At 45.0% G+C, this 19,875-nt stretch overlaps 1 protein-coding gene across 3 annotated transcripts in view; it reads left to right on the forward strand.

The window, feature by feature from the left end:
* Positions 1 to 216: 216 nt before the first annotated feature.
* Positions 217 to 19,875, forward strand: part of kcnab2a (potassium voltage-gated channel subfamily A regulatory beta subunit 2a) — a gene marked incomplete at its 5' end in the record, with an annotated part of 90,936 nt that continues 71,277 nt past the window's right edge. For 2 of the 3 annotated variants that reach the window (XM_079265334.1, XM_079265337.1), the window contains one exon: positions 217 to 260. Of the gene's footprint in view, positions 261 to 2,511; positions 2,567 to 19,875 lie in introns of those variants that run through there. The other variant, XM_079265335.1, reaches the window with a different exon arrangement.

The raw sequence follows: 19,875 nt of genomic DNA on the forward strand, positions 1-19,875 counted from the left end.
AGTTGTTGACACCTAAATATAGGCTATAGGCTGTAATGTATTGTTAGCGCTGCCTAGAACGCGGGAAGAAGAATCCGAATAGATTGGCAGCTGGGTCTGGCCAATAAGAAGCCTCAATCTGGCTGCAGTTGTATTCCAACTGACGAATGGCAGCTCGCCCGCAGCCAGCTGGGCGGGGCTTTCCTGCAGCGCGTGGTAGTTGTGTCAGAGCAACACAATCCGAGAGGGTCTTCACACAGTCCAGAAGGATTTCGTCAGAGGTAAGGACGTTTGTGCTTTTCTCCAGTGACTGGAAGAGTCGTGTGGGTTAGCTACACTTTTATCAATGACGATATTCTTCCGAAATAGGTTTTAACAACGGTAATGTCTCCTAATTTACGTTGGCACAGCAGTTTACGCGACGTTTAATCGCGGTAACTAGCTCACGTTATACTACTGGTGTCGAAATGGACATTTTAACGTTGCCTTTAGCTTACAACACACCAGCAACACAGCCACTATATGCATCGTTAAAACAGCGTGTTTGTGTAATTAGGAATATTTTGTCTCAGCCGTGATTAGCTTGCAAAGTGTGCGGAGTGGTGGGCATCAAGTTCGCTGCAATCCGTTCCGTAATGGTTTGACACTAACGTCACATGTTCACAATGTAAATACGTGTTCAGGACCAGTTGGTTTAAAACACTAATGACATCAGATCAACGCCGTACACGGAGACGTCAGATCCAGAAGCTCGCTCTCGCTCCTCAGCAGCCGCAGTCACACTGCTGCAGACACTGAGTGTGGCTGTAACAGTGCGGCAGAGGACAGATTGTCTCCTCGATCAGTCAAGATATCACCGTGACAAAACACGTGCAACTAACTAAATAATAAATACAGAAAACGGGTTTTTGTGTGCATGCGTTGTACTGAAAAACACACTAGCCTACATCTTGAAGTGTCAGAATGTTGAAGTTAAGGTCACGTTAGTATCGCTATCATTGTTTGAATGACGTATCCTCATAAAACGTGGGCTTGTCGTGTTTTTCATTAATCCAACCAGAGCAGGGCGTTTTGCTTGTCATGGAGATTTTCATTTACAGGAAACCCATCAAGATTACGCTCACATTTGAGTTTGAGCAGTTAAAACAGGAAGTACCAGAGGTGTTACCAGTCATCTCTTTCACTTTACAGAGACAGGAAACACATTGCAAGTTCATTTCTGATACACAGCATTTTTTCATTTGCTGGGAAACTGCCTCTGTTAGTCATTCGTAGCAGCGCATGCAGAACCACAGCTAGTCAGGGGTCCTCCAAAAGAGAGGGCAACTCAAGTGAGCCAAAAAAAGACTGTGATGCTCTGTTCCCATCCAGAGAGCATTGTTTACTGTTAAAAAATCGCATCGCATCATATCCAAACCGTCAAAATCACGTGTGCCTGTGTGTGACTGCTGTTACCTCTGGGTACTCTTCAAAAAGGTTTAGGCTTGTTGTTTGACGGTCCTCAACATTTTGAGGCAGTATCACTGCATTGTGGCGCATATGTTTTTATTTCAGTTTAAAAATGAAGATCCAATAGATGTCCGTTCTCTGAAAGACACCAGGGCCTAAATAGTGTCTTGATGACATGTCTCATTAATACTCTGTTTTTCAGTTGGATATTTCTGGAACGCTAACATTTTGCGCTGTTGCACATAACATGTTAGAAGTATTCTGCTTGAGCAGCTGTACAGTAAAGAGCTTCAGGCCTGACTCCCTATTTCTGGATGGGGCAGAGAGTTGTGTGTGTGTGTGTGTGTGTGGGGGGGGGGGGGGGGGGGTCACTGTGACTGAGTCATTGGTTTAGCTAATGATGCAATTAGAGGGCTGCACTTTGCGTCTCCTGATTAGATCCCTACTCACGTTGGCCGGCAGTCAATGAAAAATGAACTTGCTGGCCCGAGTGCTTTGGCAGATACTTTTAAAAAAAGGTAATAGACAATTTGCAAGCAATTAGGATTTCATCTTTTTTTTTTTTTTTTGTGTCATCGGCAATGAATGGATGGATTTGTCGATCTCTGGCACTACACTCAATGTGGCTTCTGATTTATAGCTCTGGGTGATGGTACAATTTGCACGTCCCTGTTCTGTCTGTCTTGTGTCACTCCCCCCCCCCCCCCCCCCCCCCCCCATCTTTTTTTGTATTTCTATCTTTCTCATGTCAGACATACACGCTCATCTCACTCCGACACATCATTTTAGTCACACAGGACCTAACATTCACCAGTCTTGTACCATCCGTTCGCTCACTGCTCAGTCTCTCGGATTTTGGCTCCCGGTCCTCCATCATAGCTACTGTATTCTGCATTTACTCCCCGGTTGTGCTCACTGCGTCAGGAATCAGCAGCAGACTGAGGTGGGTGTTTTGAAGAGCATCATTGCTAGGTCTGAGGCTACATTGCTTTAGTATCTCTCAATTAGGATTTCATCTTTTTTTTTTTTTTTTTTGTCATCGGCAATGAATGGATGGATTTGTCGATCTCTGGCACTACACTCAATGTGGCTTCTGATTTATAGCTCTGGGTGATGGTACAATTTGCAGCCACTATAGGTCAGTGATTCGTATGCTTGACTTTGGAAAGAAATTTACTTTTTATGCCAAATTGGGCTTTAAAGTGTGCATGATTAACTCTTTCAACATATTCACTTGTGTCTTTGCCTACATTAGCATAATGAAACAGAAGCACGGCATCATTGTTATAAAACTGAAATGGAACAATTTGACTTTTTGACATGATGCTGTTGGGATCTAAAGGAGCGTGTTTGGGTTATCAGCATTTAAGAAACTGAATTCTTGACATCAATAGAATTATTGATGTATGTAACAATTATTAATGATTATTAATATAAACGGGGCACCACCCTGCGAACAGGGACCAATAACCAAACGATAAAACTAAGTCTCATAATTAGTAGTCACTCATAATGTCAATAGTCTGCGTATGACTACACATTCAGTGACAGTGAAGGTTTAAGTTCGAGCACAGGCTACTACATACAGTCTTATCAAATACATATGCACAAGTAATCACAGACGACTGCTCCTGAAAGTATAACAGAGTTTATTGAATCAAAATAATAAATGATCAAATCAATTAATATTGCAACCAACAAACGTTATCATACAATTTTATATGCCTAAACTAAAGAATGACTAAAATGGATGAGGGTGTATGTCTGTGTGTATGTGTATGTGTGTGTGTGGGTCTGTGGGTGAAAAGGAGGGGGAGTCTTACAGCTACAGCTAGAGACTACAAAGATGGCGGCGTCGGGTGACGCTGGCCAAAGGGGAGGGGCCTTAAGAACTACAGCTAGCAACTACAAAGATGGCGGAGTCGAGGGACCCGGACAAAATGGCAGAATGGGGCTGCTGTACGTAATTCACGTTTGCCTGGGCAGCACGTGATGTGAGGCGCTCGTTTGAACGAGGTTCCCCAGGGGTAGAGCTAGGAGCTGTTTGTGTGCGTGTTTCGTGAGAGGAGGAAAGAGAAAAAGGGAGCGAGAACTCGAAGTGAATCACGCTTCGGCGTGCGATGTGGTAGGGAGCCTGCTTTGCTGGTTCTATCATGCATAAGTATACCGCTGTCGTCTTTGAACTGCCGGTAACATATGCCGTGATAAGCCACGCACCTCAGCTCACTCACCGAGTCGAGTTAATGAAAAGAGAACTTCCACACGGAGTGGAAGACAATGAATGAAAATAATCCAAAAGAAACAGTCATAGTTGATACACAAATACAGCGGCGCTTCTCTGCGCCGTAATGATTGCGTAATACCTCAATATCACGCGACAGTAATTTAAACATACAAAAGCACGGGAATATCAACATATACATGAATGGCCTGAATTAAACTTAAGTTAATTTAAGCTAAGCTATGCCCAAATGCCAAGAATCTTACTTGTAGATGCTTCGTTGCAACTTGGAAGTGTTTGTGGCAAAGCTGTCCTTTTTCTTCGAGAGGAAGGGGGGGGGGGGGCTTCTCAGCGCGGCGTTTGAGCTGGCGCTGTTTCGGCCCGTCGTGGCGTGAGCTCGTTCTGGAGCGAAACGCAGACGTGGTCAATCCTCGCTTCAGGGAGGATGACCTAACTTCGGTTGAGACGACGTGGTCCGTAGGTCTCCCGGTAATCATCGGTCAGGAGAGGTCTAGACGTCTTCCTGCCGGGGTGTGCGCAAAAAGGAAAAGGAGCAGGAAGCACTGAACGGATCGCTGAAGCAGATTCGTGATCGCGGGCTGTTTCATCCAGCGAAATGGCTTGTCAGGGTTGATGAGGGGAGAAGGGCCGTTGTTTCCTCGTGGCCAGCGTTGCGCTGGCGGAGAAAGCTGGATTCTCTGTGGCCTGGACGGGGGTGTCCGAGCGAAGAGAGCGTTGTGTGCTCCCTGTTCGACGGAGGTCGACGGGAAAAAGCTTAGAGTTGGGGGAAGCAGATAGTTTTATAGAACAGAGGTCGAACCACAGGGGTCCTGGGTTCGCCTGGCCTTCGGCCAATGAGACTGCAGCGGTTACCATGGTTATTTGGGGGGGGGGGAAATTCACACCCTAGTGTGAAATCCCTTTGCTCTTATCAACTACAAATCAGGATGAACCCTTTGCTCGACAAAGTGAAGGCCAGATTCTCTTTGTCCACAGCACATGTTTAAGCCATAGGCCAGAGCCCAACATCCCCCCTTTGTTCTGAAGAGCGAGGTGTTGGCTTCGGTCTTTAGAGCAAACCAAGGGCTGGCATGTGCACCCATGTGGTGGGGAAACCTGAAGAGGTGAGACAGTCCAAGTGTTCCTGAGACCAAAAGCAGTGGTTAAAACAGGCAGTGTTCATTGTTCATAGAGTTCAAGGTTCATAGTGGTCAAGTTCATGGTGTTCAAGTTCAGAGTTCATTGGCATCTGGGCAGATGACTAAGGTGGCATATGGGCAGATGACTTTAACTACTTCTACCTACATCTACTATCATACACAATTCAAATCATAGGTGAGCAAAACATTATTCCCAAATAATTCAATCGCTATTATGATGTTGTGATAATCTAGCATTGCGGCACAGTGTCAAAGAAAGTAACAACCCAAATAAAACAAAACAAAACACAAAGAGAGAGAAGGAAAGAATAGAAAGACAAGAAGCAGGTGAGGGGCAAACAGTGGTTACTGGTTCAACTCCTAGACAGGACTGGAGTCCGTCGGCGGAGCAGTCGTAGGTTGGCTACGTGGTGTTATGAATAGGAGGGAATCCAGTTAGTCTGTTGCTTCTGGATCTATTGGTACATGATATGTGTGTCTATCTCTCTCTAATCGGTAGATTTAGAGCGAGTCCTGTGTCTAAGTTTTAGAATCTATCGATATTGGAGTTGCGTTGCCAAGACTATAGGCCAGAGGTACCTGTGAGGGTTGCATAACAGTAGTGGTAGCAGATTTACAGATTTCTTTAGCACGGCTAGTGTGACTAGCTAGGCTGGTCTTTCGCTGCTCCCGCTGTTGACAGCTGAGCCTTCTCGGATGAGGTCCTGGGTTAAATCTGACTGCTACGGCAGAGGTTATGTCTTCTCTGGTTACTTCTGACAGAGTCTATAAAGCATGCAAAGAGTTGTTCATGAGAGTGGAGCATCAGTTTACAGTCACAATGGTTTGTCAGGTCATGCAACTGTTCTGGTTGAAGTAGGCTGTGTTAGCGGTTAGTGCATGTCTACAGGGTGAGTTGAAGCATGCAGTTAAACGTCAGTAGTCAATAGTAAGCCGCCATTCTGCCGGTTGGTTTCGGCACTGGCGAGATTAGAGTGTACTTCCTGTGAAGTGCATCTCTCTAAGTTTCTGTTGTCAGAGATCCCACCCCCCTCGCGCTGTTCAAGTGGCGAGGGCAGGTATCCCACGTTACCGCCAGCACTCAGGGAAACGTCGCGAACAGTTTCACTCTGGAGTGTGTCATGGCGGGCTGGTGATATCTCCCTCCCCCCACCCTCCTAATTAGAGATGGAGACAGGTCCGGCGCACAGGTCAAGTTCAGTTACCTACGGCACTGGCGACTTGATAGGCCCGGGCGATGACTCGGCTGAAAGAAGGCGGTGGCTTCGTTGAACAAGCTGGAGGTGGCTCATGCTGACAGAGCAGGAGAAGAAGGCTTAGTTGACGAAAGATCTTACGAGCTAGGGTGCTCGAAGGGCGTCTAAGGTTGTGGCACCCTAGAGGTGTATGCGAAAAGGTGGGGGAACACATGAGGCTCGTTTCTGACCCGGAGTCGGGTAGAGCAAGAGTGTTATGACCCCCCAGTAAGACTGAAGAATATGTATAGATATATACATAACGGGCATTGCCTTTGCGAACAAGGTCGCCCAAGAAGGTTGAAGAACGAGGTGCGAGAATGGGAGTGGTCGTTTCCGGAAGTGTGCTGAGTTCTCTTCCCCCCCCCTACCATGTCGACTTGGCAGCAGGGGGAAAGGTCACTTGGCTTAGTCAGGTGGGCTGCGAGTCAGCGTTACCTGATGGGTTGCCCTTGAGGGTGTCTTTCACCCCCCTGGTTCCGTTGGTCTTTCGACCGCCAGGGTCGTTTGTTCCTCGGGGGTGACCAGGGCTCGCTAGGCCAAGTCCTCTCGTCGTCTTCCGACGCTAGGTCGGAGTCGCTCGACTGTTGGATGCCTAAGACTATGGCGGTGTCTTCGTACCGATTTGTCGGCCGTCCACGTGTCTTCCATGCAAGTTGCGCATATTTCCTAATCTCTGGCAGGGTGAGGTTACTCGTTCTGCAGTGCATGGTAACATCGTATCTCACGTTGTCGTGGAGATTGTGCAGGAATAGCGACTTGAAGGCATGGTCTTCTTCTAGACCTGGGGCGTTACGTCCTTGGAAGTACGCAGATCTCAAGCGCCTGAAGTAGTCTCTCGGAGACTCTAGCCTTTCCTGGGAAATGGCAAAGGCGCCGAGGGTGGCAGAAGCTGGGTCGGTGTACAGGGAGTACTCCTCCCTAAGGGCGTGACAAAGGGATGAGTAGCGGTCGCGGATGCTCGGCTGGAGCGTTTCAATGAAAGCGTGGACGCTTCGCGCAGTGGTTTTCCACACTAGCTTTAGCTTTTCGCGCGATGAGGGGCGCGATAGGTCGAGGAGGCAGCGATCGATCTCCCTTAGGTAGTCATCGATGCTCGAGTCGTGATTATCGGGATTGAAGCGCTCTACGTCTTTTACCAGAGACTCAATCTGTCGAGTACGCAGGCCTCCAAGGTTGATGGGGCCTGGGCCGTCCGAGTCGTCTGAGTCTCCATACTTGCGATGGTGGTAACGACTATCATCCTCCCTCCCTGAGGGGGATGGGGTCAGTTCTTGCCGCGCGCGTGAACTGCGTGGAGGATTGCGTTCGCCTGAGGTGGTTTTGAAGCCACCTGGGCCGTCTAGGACCTGGTGTTGGTCCTCTCTCCTCCTGGTTGGGGATGTCGCGTTCAAGAAATGCAAGGTGGTTCGGGTCTCGGGGAATGAGGGAGCCGAGACCAAGAAATGACTGGGCTGAAAGGCTCGGTAGGGGGTAGCAGTACCTACCGGGGTTGCTGGAACACCTTGAAGCGCTTTCAGTTTGTCATCACTCTCTGATGCTTTAGAGAGTTCTAGGTTGACCTCTCTGAGGTCACTGCGCAGGCTACTATTTTCTGACTGTAGGGCTCTACAGTCACGTGACAACTCCTGAACCTCTGTTCGGAGTGTCCAGATCTCGCGTTGCTGCTCGTCGCTCTGTGCCCGGGTTCGGGCAGCTTGCAGCTGCATTTTCTGATGGTAGATGAGCAGTATTTCGCCGATTACGTTCTGAATCAGGCGCTCTCTGTTACCTGCTGGGTTATTTACATAAGCCACCAGCTGCTCTAATTGCTCGTCGCATAGGACAGCAGTGTATTTTGCAAAGTACTCTCTTTCCTTTGCTGTGAGTCCGAGGACATCAGCCACCGCATCTCGTAATGCGGTGTCTTCTGGAGCTACAGCTCCAGGAATGGGGAATTTCTCGTCGCTCATTCTCTCTAATGAGTGCGACTCCCAGTGGTTGTTAATTCCCTAGTGTTAGAACGGAAACTGTTAGTGTTTACGGTTCTCAGTGAAATGTCTAGTTCTGTAACTTAGGATTTCTACTGTTAGATGTTAATTACTGTTAGTGTTACGGTTCATGCAGGCGCACAGTGAAATGTCTAGCTCTGTGACTTACGTTTCTACTGTTGCTGCTCTGAGGTATCACTACTGCTTTGCAGCCAGAGGTGCGAAAATGCTAATGTGGTTTAGCACTTTGGGCCTGTGACAGCTGTGTGTAACTTCTTTGAGGGATTTAAGAAAACAAGCAAGGTATTACAAATAACGATCAAATCTACTACACAGCTGGCTGTTAGTTTAAGAAATGAAACGAATAATTAAACCTGGAAACGAAATAAAATTTCGAGAAGGGAATTAAAGATTAAGATTAAAAATCTGGATTTAAAATCAAAAATTTAATTACAATAAGACAAGATTTTGAAGATCAAAGCCTACCTATTTTGGGAAATAAGTTTCAGGAATTTGGATCATTCAAAAGAAGAAAAAAAAAAAAAATTTCGAAAAAAATATTTTTTGGAAAATTAATTATTCAAAAATAATTATGGATTAATGTGCATATATACTGTAACAAAACTGGAATAACGTAGGCCTCACACGGGGCACCATTATGTTGGGATCTAAAGGAGCGTGTTTGGGTTATCAGCATTTAAGAAACTGAATTCTTGACATCAATAGAATTATTGATGTATGTAACAATTATTAATGATTATTAATATAAACGGGGCACCACCCTGCGAACAGGGACCAATAACCAAACGATAAAACTAAGTCTCATAATTAGTAGTCACTCATAATGTCAATAGTCTGCGTATGACTACACATTCAGTGACAGTGAAGGTTTAAGTTCGAGCACAGGCTACTACATACAGTCTTATCAAATACATATGCACAAGTAATCACAGACGACTGCTCCTGAAAGTATAACAGAGTTTATTGAATCAAAATAATAAATGATCAAATCAATTAATATTGCAACCAACAAACGTTATCATACAATTTTATATGCCTAAACTAAAGAATGACTAAAATGGATGAGGGTGTATGTCTGTGTGTATGTGTATGTGTGTGTGTGGGTCTGTGGGTGAAAAGGAGGGGGAGTCTTACAGCTACAGCTAGAGACTACAAAGATGGCGGCGTCGGGTGACGCTGGCCAAAGGGGAGGGGCCTTAAGAACTACAGCTAGCAACTACAAAGATGGCGGAGTCGAGGGACCCGGACAAAATGGCAGAATGGGGCTGCTGTACGTAATTCACGTTTGCCTGGGCAGCACGTGATGTGAGGCGCTCGTTTGAACGAGGTTCCCCAGGGGTAGAGCTAGGAGCTGTTTGTGTGCGTGTTTCGTGAGAGGAGGAAAGAGAAAAAGGGAGCGAGAACTCGAAGTGAATCACGCTTCGGCGTGCGATGTGGTAGGGAGCCTGCTTTGCTGGTTCTATCATGCATAAGTATACCGCTGTCGTCTTTGAACTGCCGGTAACATATGCCGTGATAAGCCACGCACCTCAGCTCACTCACCGAGTCGAGTTAATGAAAAGAGAACTTCCACACGGAGTGGAAGACAATGAATGAAAATAATCCAAAAGAAACAGTCATAGTTGATACACAAATACAGCGGCGCTTCTCTGCGCCGTAATGATTGCGTAATACCTCAATATCACGCGACAGTAATTTAAACATACAAAAGCACGGGAATATCAACATATACATGAATGGCCTGAATTAAACTTAAGTTAATTTAAGCTAAGCTATGCCCAAATGCCAAGAATCTTACTTGTAGATGCTTCGTTGCAACTTGGAAGTGTTTGTGGCAAAGCTGTCCTTTTTCTTCGAGAGGAAGGGGGGGGGGGGCTTCTCAGCGCGGCGTTTGAGCTGGCGCTGTTTCGGCCCGTCGTGGCGTGAGCTCGTTCTGGAGCGAAACGCAGACGTGGTCAATCCTCGCTTCAGGGAGGATGACCTAACTTCGGTTGAGACGACGTGGTCCGTAGGTCTCCCGGTAATCATCGGTCAGGAGAGGTCTAGACGTCTTCCTGCCGGGGTGTGCGCAAAAAGGAAAAGGAGCAGGAAGCACTGAACGGATCGCTGAAGCAGATTCGTGATCGCGGGCTGTTTCATCCAGCGAAATGGCTTGTCAGGGTTGATGAGGGGAGAAGGGCCGTTGTTTCCTCGTGGCCAGCGTTGCGCTGGCGGAGAAAGCTGGATTCTCTGTGGCCTGGACGGGGGTGTCCGAGCGAAGAGAGCGTTGTGTGCTCCCTGTTCGACGGAGGTCGACGGGAAAAAGCTTAGAGTTGGGGGAAGCAGATAGTTTTATAGAACAGAGGTCGAACCACAGGGGTCCTGGGTTCGCCTGGCCTTCGGCCAATGAGACTGCAGCGGTTACCATGGTTATTTGGGGGGGGGGGAAATTCACACCCTAGTGTGAAATCCCTTTGCTCTTATCAACTACAAATCAGGATGAACCCTTTGCTCGACAAAGTGAAGGCCAGATTCTCTTTGTCCACAGCACATGTTTAAGCCATAGGCCAGAGCCCAACAATGCCTTACTATTTTGGTGTTGCTGCTTAATGTATTTAAGGATTTGTTTTTAGAAACTTTTTGACCCCAATTAATAACTAATAACTGGGGGACTTTGTTTGCCAAAGATGCTTCAGGGCTTTATATAGGGACAAGCTTTAAATCTGATACAATTTACAAGTATGATTTTATGTTTTGGCTTGATAACTGTATCAATATTTGCATTAACTTTAGTAAAGTTATTGACAGGACGAGACCAATACACTAACATTCACTGATTTATGTATTTTATTCAGTTTGTCTTTAGGTCAGGCACAACTAGCAGATAAGTAACAATAAACTGGTCTGATCTGAGGTGCAGCAGGAAGAGTATTACCTAAAGCTTGCTTCTTGTATGGAATAACTGTGTTCGCATGTCTGCTGTATGTTATTAAAGGTGAACTAATACACAAACCAGTGCAGATGCTGCACAATCCCATGGTGACCTGCTAGCTGTGCAGCATCAACTGTTTTCAGAAGTTCCCACAGTCCTGGGATGATTGGTAATCATTCATACATTGTCAGGAAGAAAAGATCAGCTCGGGATCCACTCAAGGGTTGTTGTGTTTTTTTTAGCTGAAGCCAATATTTGCTATTTCCTATCCTGCTGACATTATATTATATGTCTGCAGTCTAGTGGGACTTTTGCATATCACTGGTTAAATACAAATATTTAGATTATTTTTTATTTCTATAGCGCAACTACTTTCCTCCAGAATAGAGACGTGAGACTATTTTATGCTTCTCTCTTCCATTTCTTTAGATTATCTGACTGTTCTGACAGTCCAAAACTGTATCAGCAGCATGACACGATCACCTTTTCTGTTGTCAGTCTTGAGACAATCTGTCAATACTAGGGGTGTCACGGATCACAAACCTCACGGTTCGGTTCGGATCACGGTTCAGGAGTCACGGTTCGGATCATTTTTCGGATCAACAAAGAAAAGGGGAGGAGACAAACATAACTTTGCTTTCCATTTATTAATTAAAGAACTTCAAGAACACTTAAAGCAAAGAACTTTGGGCTATAGTCTTACATGAAAACAAAAATATTGAAGATGTCCAATTTGAAACAAAATGAAATAAATAAATAAAAATAATACATTCAAGAATTCTGACGTTCCTCCGCTCGCCATGACTTCACCGTTAAATGCTTCTAAGCTGCTCCGTTCACGTGAACACACTACTGCTTTATATCTGTTCACTGACACTCTGCATTGATATTTGGGGACTTGCTACTTGAAAAGGAACAGCAACAGTAGAACTTTACACACTATGATGATTACACTGTAAAATAAAAATTACTCGATTGATCCTTCACCAGTGATCCGAACCGGTGAGGGGTGATCCGAACGGGTGAGGGGTGATCCGAACGGATCACGGAGATCCGAACGGATCACGGATCGATCCGTGATCCGTGACACCACTAGTCAATACTGCATCTATACGCGTACATGTACCAGTCTGATGCTGAGCCAGGATCGTGTGGCTTTGTATGCTTTAATTAACAGAAGTTACTGACCAATTCCTCAGAGCCTGTAATTTTGTTTACTTAATGCCCGTCACTTGGCCTGTTCTCTGGGGTAATCCCAGTGAAACTGTAGTCCTAAAAGCCTAATGGCTTCTCCTCAGCAATACCCAGAGGACCTCAGAGTCAACTCGATATCGAGCTCAAAGTGAAACCAACTGCATGTAACCTCTTCAGTGTGATTAGTTCTGTTTTATCTATTTCTGGTTAAACAATAGGATCATGTAAATATACAAGACAACAATGGCTTGACTAGAATATTGAAATATGATTTAAAGATATTTAATTTGGAATAAATGTATTGTTAGGTCTACAAAAAAATCTTTAGAATAATCAATACATAGGTCGTTAGAGTAATCGACTGATCAAAAAACAATCGTTAGGCGTAGCCCTAGTGGACACCTACACTAACTAATGTAATCCGACATTAAAATTTTGAGGTTTTTGACAGTGAGTAGAAAGTATTAAGAAAATTTAGCCCGCCTCACAATTTACCATTTTAAAATGTCCTATTTTAATAGCCAGGTTGTTTATGACTTGTAGTGTCCCGTAGCTTTTGCTCATCCATGAAATGAGGGAGAGAGATCTGTACAGGATTGGAGTAGCTTCTCTTCATCCCCTGCATTCACAAAATAATGGAGTTTAAATGCAGTTCAGCAACACAAACGACACAGTTTTAGTGACGAGTTAAACCTGAGGGATGATAGCAAAATAGAGTACAGTAGAAGGCAAAGACACAGTTGTTGTTTTTAAGGCTGGGTTTGCATCTTTCGCTGTGGCTCTCTGATGCTTGTGGTCAGTGTAGATATTATTATTGAAGTGCTGGTGGGCTACGACTAACAAAGTATCTGAAATGGAAAAGGATCTATAATTATAGCTGACAGCTTAATCTCCCCATGATAAACATCCTGCATCCCTAGTAGGGTTGGCTTTGACCACTTCCATCGGTGTGGATTATCTTTCTACACCATGACCTTGTGCAGCCATGAAGGATGGTGAGGATAGGGAATGATGGATGGAGGTTGCCATGCAGTGTTGTGTAATTATATTTTGGTATGTTTTTGGCCTTCAACCTATACCTTGGAATGTCACCAGGAGGGTGTGGGATAAAACTAATGGCCCGGTTGTTTCTTAAACCTCCCGGCTGGTATTGAGGAGGGCAAACACTCGAGCACCAGGGATGACCACAGAAGGATCACCATTCCCGTGTTCACACCAACGTTTAGCCATGCGTACAAAAGAGCCAGGACAAACATGGGGTCATAGTTCGCACATTTTTGAAGGCAACCTGTTGCAGATGGTGCACAATCAGTCACCCAGCTCTCTGCTCCTCCAGCTGGGCTTGGGACGCCTGGTTTATTTAGACTATTCTATTCTGATGATTTCTATTCTGATGATGACATCACGAATTCTATCCATGGAGTCCTCCATGGCATCGTTACTATGGATACCAGATTGAATGTTTATCTTTGAATTTATGAATGTAATGATTTCTCATGATCCTTAAAATATGGCAAAGAAATGAAACTATATGAAACCATATATATATATATATATAAAAATATAAATCCTCTTAAAATACTGATATAAATGATCGTGTAATGTTTTATGTAGTGGGGCAGACAGTAGATTAATCGTGCAATTTATGATACAAGCATGAAATTTGGTGGAGTTGTTCTGCAGAGGTATCTGGTTAAACCTGCCTGATTGGCCATTCAAAAATCCAAGATGGCCGCTAATTGGGCCTCCCGGAAATTTGTTTTCTTAATAAAACTTTGTATTTCCCCGATTTGAATGATCTTGGTGTCTATTTGTAGGTAATAAAAGATGCTTTAATAATTACCCACAACTATAACACTGGAATAATGAATGTTCTGATGTCATTGGACATTTAGTGGAAAAATGAACGAATATGTGTCAATTAATAATTCAACTCTTTTATTAAAATCATTTCCTTCAACTATGTTCAAATTGAACATGACAAGAATATGATGTCAAACTGGACAAAACAAACTGTATGGCACTGGACACTTAATTCATCTAACAATAATACATTTGATATTAAAGATAAATGTGTAACTTATAGCACATGGACAAGCTTACCCATCAGCCTCAGGGACAAGCTTAGATGCTTGTCCCTGAGGCTGATGGGTCCACAGGGTCGCTGCTCCATGTTGTTTCTTCGAGCTGAGCCCCATGGGCGAAGGCCCGGCCACCGCTGACGAGCTCCCCTCCTGGGTCTGGCTCCGGGAGAGTGCCCCGGTTTCCCTGGTCCGGCCGAGGTGGCTGAAGTCTGTGGGCTGCTATTCATAATTTTTGAACCGCTCTTAGTCTGGGCTCTCCCCTGAGACCTGTTTGCCTTGGGAGACCCTACCAGGGTCCCCGGACAACATATAGCTCCCAGGATCACTGAGCCACGCAAACTCCTCCACCACGTTAAGGTGGCGATTCACGGAGGAGTATCAGTGTGTGCCTATGTGTGTCTGTGTGTGTGTGTGTGCGGGGGGAGGGGGGGGGGGGATAGGGTAGAAGTGTGTGTGTGTGTGTGTGTGTGTGTGTGTATATGTGCATCAGTGTTTTACTGTCTGATGTTTTGACAGTAGGGGAGCCGGGCATTAGAAGAGTTTGAACCATGTCTTCTTCTTCTTCTGCTTGTTCTTGATCTGGCTCTGAAGATCTTCTTCGGTGGCCTGAAGAAAGCACTTCTCCTGCTGCCAAAGAAGACGTGTGTGTGTATATGTGCATCAGTGTTTTACTGTCTGATGTTTTGAGAGTAGGGGAGCCGGGCATTAGAAGAGTTTGAACCATGTCTTCTTCTTCTTCTGCTTGTTCTTGATCTGGCTCTGAAGATCTTCTTCGGTGGCCTGAAGAAAGCACTTCTCCTGCTGCCAAAGAAGACGTGTGTGTGTGTGTGTGTGTGTGTGTGTGTATATGTGCATCAGTGTTTTACTGTCTGATGTTTTGACAGTAGGGGAGCCGGGCATTAGAAGAGTTTGAACCATGTCTTCTTCTTCTTCTGCTTGTTCTTGATCTGGCTCTGAAGATCTTCTTTGGTGGCCTGAAGAAAGCACTTCTCCTGCTGCCAAAGAAGACGTGTGTGTGTATATGTGCATCAGTGTTTTACTGTCTGATGTTTTGACAGTAGGGGAGCCGGGCATTAGAAGAGTTTGAACCATGTCTTCTTCTTCTTCTTCTGCTTGTTCTTGATCTGGCTCTGAAGATCTTCTTTGGTGGCCTGAAGAAAGCACTTCTCCTGCTGCCAAAGAAGACGTGTGTGTGTATATGTGCATCAGTGTTTTACTGTCTGATGTTTTGACAGTAGGGGAGCCGGGCATTAGAAGAGTTTGAACCATGTCTTCTTCTTCTTCTGCTTGTTCTTGATCTGGCTCTGAAGATCTTCTTCGGTGGCCTGAAGGAGGGACTTCTCCTGCTGCCAAAGAAGACGCTCATTTTGGAACATATCTTCTGACTTTTTCCGGGCTACTTTGAGCCCGTTTGTCTCCGCTCTCTGCTCCTCCAGCTTGGCTTGGGACGCCCGGTTTCTTTTGGACATCTGTGTAGTTTCCTCTTCCAATGTTTGAAGAGTAGCTAGGTTCTTCAGCTGGGCATGATCGAGGTCCCTGCAGGTTTTTTGCAGGTGTGCATTGCAGGATGCCAGTTCCAAACAATTGAGATGCTCAGCTTCTAACTGATCTGCAGTCTTTTTCAGAACTGCCAAGATCTTGCTGGTCTCTGCTCTCTGTTCGTCCATCTGGCCTTCATGGGCTTCCTGGAATCTCTGCAGCGTCTGCTTAGCCTCCCTCTCCATTCTTCCAAAATCAGCTGTGATCTTCACCTGTGTCTGAAGTTCAGAGGCTTTTTCATTCTGGCTTACGAAGGAAGACCTCTCCTTTTGCCACAGTTGCTGTCTATACTTCAGCTCATTCTCAGCCTTGATAAAAGCTGCCTTGAGCTTACTGTTCTCATCTGACTGTTTATTAATTGTCATCAGACTGCGGGCCTTGAATACCTCCATCTCCTCCTCGGTGGTAGTTTTAGGCTGAACGTGACGAGCAGTCTCCAGCAGGTCCTGTGTTTCTTTCAGAGCTGCTGCGATCCTGTTCGTCTCTGCTCTCTGTTCGTCCATCTGGGCTTGATAGAAAGCATGGGCTTTTTCCAGTGTCTGTTTTACTGCTTTCTGCTCTTGTGCTCGAATGGAAGCGATGACCTGAACCTGGCAGTGAAAGTGGTCACAGTTGTTTTGCTGGCTTGCTTTGAGGGAAGACTTCTCCTCTTGCCATTGTAGACGACCATTTTTCAGCTCCTGCTTGGCGTTATCAAGATCCTTCTTGAGCTTACTGCTGACTTCCAACTGTTCATCAACTGTAGCCTGACAGAGGTTCTTGAATACCTCCATCGCCTCCTCAGTGGTTGTTTTAGGCTGAACGTGACGAGCAGTCTGCAGCAGGTCCTGTGTTTCTTTCAGAGCTGCTGCGATCCTGTTCGTCTCTGCTCTCTGTTCGTCCATCTGGGCTTGATAGAAAGCATGGGCTTTTTCCAGTGTCTGTTTTACTGCTTTCTGCTCTTGTGCTCGAATGGAAGCGATGACCTGAACCTGGCAGTGAAAGTGGTCACAGTTGTTTTGCTGGCTTGCTTTGAGGGAAGACTTCTCCTCTTGCCATTGTAGACGACCATTTTTCAGCTCCTGCTTGGCGTTATCAAGATCCTTCTTGAGCTTACTGCTGACTTCAAACTGTTCATCAACTGTAGCCTGACAGAAGTTCTTGAATACCTCCATCTCCTCCTCGGTGGTAGTTTTAGGCTGAACGGGACGAGCAGTCTGCAGCAGGTCCTGTGTTTCTTTCAGAGCTGCTGCGATCCTGTTCGTCTCTGCTCTCTGTTCGTCCATCTGGGCTTGATAGAAAGCATGGGCTTTTTCCAGTGTCTGATTTACTGCTTCCTTCTCTTGTGCTCGAATGGAAGCGATGACCTGCACCTGGGAGTAAAAGTGGTCACAGTTGTTTTGCTGGCGTGCTTTGAGGGAAGACTTCTCCTCTTGCCATTGTAGACGACCATTTTTCAGCTCCTGCTTGGCGTTATCAAGATCCTCCTTGAGCTTACTGCTGACTTCCAACTGTTCATCAACTGTAGCCTGACAGAGGTTCTTGAATACCTCCATCTCCTCCTCGGTGGTAGTTTTAGGCTGAACGGGACGAGCAGTCTGCAGCAGGTCCTGTGTTTCTTTCAGCGCTGCTGCGATCCTGTTCGTCTCTGCTCTCTGTTCGTCCATCTGGGCTTGATAGAAAGCATGGGCTTTTTCCAGTGTCTGTTTTACTGCTTTCTGCTCTTGTGCTCGAATGGAAGCGATGACCTGCACCTGGCAGTGAAAGTGGTCACAGTTGTTTTGCTGGCTTGCTTTGAGGGAAGACTTCTCCTCTTGCCATTGTAGACGACCATTTTTCAGCTCCTGCTTGGCGTTATCAAGATCCTCCTTGAGCTTACTGCTGACTTCCAACTGTTCATCAACTGTAGCCTGACAGAGGTTCTTGAATACCTCCATCTCCTCCTCGGTGGTAGTTTTAGGCTGAACGGGACGAGCAGTCTCCAGCAGGTCCTGTGTTTCTTTCAGAGCTGCTGCGATCCTGTTTATCTCCGCTCTCTGTTTGTCCATCTGGGCTTGATAGGAAGACTTCTCCTCTTGCCATCGTAGATGACAATCTTTCAGCTTCATGTTGGCGTTAGCCTGAAAGAAGATCTTAAATATCTTCATCTCCTCCTCTGTCTTTTCGTGGACAAGATCGAGAAAAGTTTGAAGACAGTCTTCATTAATTTCTAGGAGGATTCTGTCCTTAATTTTTGTTTGGATGATCCTCGCCTCGCTGTCCAACAGTTCACATCTTGCTTGTTCCTCCAGGGAACTGAGGTAATAGTTAGTTGGATGTTCAACCTCTTCAGAAATTTCTTCCATCTTTGAACCAACTTGGTGTCTGGTGTGAAATACTGTACGTGAGTTTTCCATTGCAATTGTCAAGTGTGTATCAATCTTAATCAATTTGATGTCTGCTCTCAACTGTCTGCTCTCAACTGTGAGGCTATGTACCCCTGTACATAGCATGTACAGGGACATCTGTGATGTCATCAGCATTCTATCCATGGAATCCTTGTCATCAGAACAACATTCTATCCATGGAATCCTTGACATCAAAGGCACAGAATCCGTGATGTCATCAGCATTCTATCCATGGAGTCCTTGATGGCATCGTTACTATGGATACCATATATTTATATATATATATAGATACAAAATAAAACTTATAAATCCTCTTAAAATACTGATATAAATGATTGTGTAATGTTTTATGTAGTAGGGCAGATAGTAGATTAATTGTGCAAATTATGATACAAGCATGAAATTTGGTGGAGTTGTTCTCCAGAGGTATCTGGTCAAGCCTGCCTGATTGGCCATTCAAAAATCCAAGATGGCGGCTATTTCTCAAGATGTCCACCAATTGGGCCTCCCGAAAATTTGTTTTCTTAATAAAACTTTTTATTTCCCCGATTTGAATGATCTTGGTGTCTATTTGTAGGTAATAAAGGTATCAGGGCAAATAGAAAGCATTAACGCCGACATCTCGATCGCATATTTTGCCTGAGTAACGGTCGATAACGCTCGTCATTGAAACTTGAATTCACACGATGACTGTTTAACTGTAACATGAATAAAGAATGGTACCAAAACATCCTCCGAGAGCAACTTCTCGCCAACACTGCAAATATTGACTCTTTGCATAAACCATACCTGCAAACTTGTCACTTTTCGGTGAAATTCACTTTTTTGAATCAAAAATATATCCTGATCAGAATAACTTTCATGACCATGAAACATGAGTCCCAGACACTAATGAGATGAGGTCAAAGAGCTTCAGGAAGAGTAGGCTGTCGCAGGGCTGAGCTGTGAGTGGAGGTGGGCCTGGATAAAGGTGGAGCTTCCTGCTGTCACAGTGTTTTAAATACAATGATAAGGCAGGGTATGCTAAATGCAGCCTCTGCTCCAAGGAGATGAACTACAGCAACAAGGGCTCACATGTCCTCTCATCAGCGTCGGAAATACACGAGGGCAAAAATGCCCCTAAGAAATATCATTTTGCCCCCGATATCACTGGGAGAGGGGCAAACAATGCCCCCGAACTTTCTCAACAAATAAAAAAATGGAGCGCTTCTTAATCAGACCTGTGACTGCGGTCAACTCAGCAGACACTTATATGTTAGTGCACCTATGCTGAAATCCACGGTAAACTCATTCAAACGTCGCAGATCGGGAGCGAGCGAAGGACAGTGAAAGTTAACGGAAAGATTAACGTGAGACAATATCCGGTTTCTTCAGATGAAACATCAGTTTTTCAGAATAAGATGCCAACAAAGTATAAATATTGCATAATGGAAATGAGATTAAATGAATTATATTCACATTAAGTATAAAACATGCTACCTGCATCTCGTGAGTTAAAGGGAAAATACACCTAAAGTGTCTTTATGCTTTGATTTGAGGGTTGCTGGAAATGAATAATACCTGACTGACAGTCAATTAAGATATTTTACTCAGTAAAAACTCTGAACTGAATTTGTACCTTCAAATGGCACTTTTTTTATTCTTAAGGTGCTATAAAATTGTTTTTCTCAAATTCCACACAATGTCTAATGCATAAGTTCAGGACAAAAATGGGTAATATCACAATATTTGAGGTGCTACAAAAAT

Source organism: Melanostigma gelatinosum, assembly GCF_949748355.1.
Source record: "Melanostigma gelatinosum genome assembly, chromosome: 3".
NCBI lineage: Eukaryota > Metazoa > Chordata > Actinopteri > Perciformes > Zoarcidae > Melanostigma > Melanostigma gelatinosum.